A 1,070-nucleotide genomic window follows, 5' to 3' on the forward strand; every position below is an offset into this window, starting at 1 on the left:
ATTCTACCGTTCCTGTCCAAATGTTGTTGTTGGGAGGAATTCAATGCTCAACTGCGGATCGTCTCAGAGGTCTATCGTGCATTCATGTCGTGGTAAGATTTCTGGACATCGAGTATGAAGAAGAAAGCTTCCCAACTCGGAAATAGATACAGTAAAAATCGATGAACACAGATTGCGAAAAATGATTAACAAAAGTATTGATCAGAATGAAACCTGAAACGTGAAAATAAACAAAAAGAGGTCCTACCGAGATTCGAACCCAGGTCGCAAAGTATTGATCAGAATGAAACCTGAAACGTGAAAATAAACAAAACGAGGTCCTACCGAGATTCGAACCCAGGTCGCAAAGTATTAATCAGAATGAAACCTGAAACGTGAAATAAACAAAAAGAGGTCCTACCGGGATTCGAACCCAGGTCGCAAAGTATTGATCAGAATGAAACCTGAAACGTGAAAATAAACAAAAAGAGTTCCTACCGGGATTCGAACCCAGGTCGCAAAGTATTAATCAGAATGAAACCAAAAACTTGAAAATAAACAAAACGAGGTCCTACCGGGATTCGAACCCAGGTCGCTGGATTCAAAGTCCAGAGTGCTAACCACTACACCATAGAACCTATCTTTCAACAAAATGTTTCACATATATAATATGTTTTATATTTATAATTAAAAGTTAGTTGCAAATATATAAATTGAAAACATGGCCGCGAACTGAAACGTAGCTAAAATGCGTTCAATTCAGTTGCAATCAATATTTTAAATTTTGTTCATGATTAGAAGTTAGATTTAGGGTTTAGATCTCCTTTATGTAGATTTTACCAAGTAGTATTATTTTAGTAATTTGGTAAATTGTTATTTTATTTAACATTGGGGTCAATTGGACCTAGATTCACTTTAAATGAAAAAGAAAAAAACATAAAATGAATTCATCATGATAAAAAACATAAAATAAACTTATTATGATACATATATATTTGTATTGCTAAATATGGTTTATTAAATTTTATTTATTTAGTTATTTTTAAGTGATAAGAATTTTTGGAGAATTATTTGTTGGTTATAACATGTTT

The 1,070-nt window shown here is 32.8% G+C and overlaps 1 non-coding gene across 1 annotated transcript; it reads right to left on the bottom strand.

Moving 5' to 3' along the window:
* Positions 1 to 545: 545 nt before the first annotated feature.
* TRNAQ-UUG (transfer RNA glutamine (anticodon UUG)) lies at positions 546 to 617 on the bottom strand. Its single transcript has one exon. It is a non-coding gene; the product is annotated as a tRNA-Gln (tRNA).
* Positions 618 to 1,070: the final 453 nt, after the last annotated feature.

This window comes from Pinus tabuliformis, chromosome 7, assembly GCF_031772625.1.
Source record: "Pinus tabuliformis cultivar Carrire ecotype Pingquan chromosome 7, CPIR1, whole genome shotgun sequence".
Lineage (NCBI taxonomy): Eukaryota > Viridiplantae > Streptophyta > Pinopsida > Pinales > Pinaceae > Pinus > Pinus tabuliformis.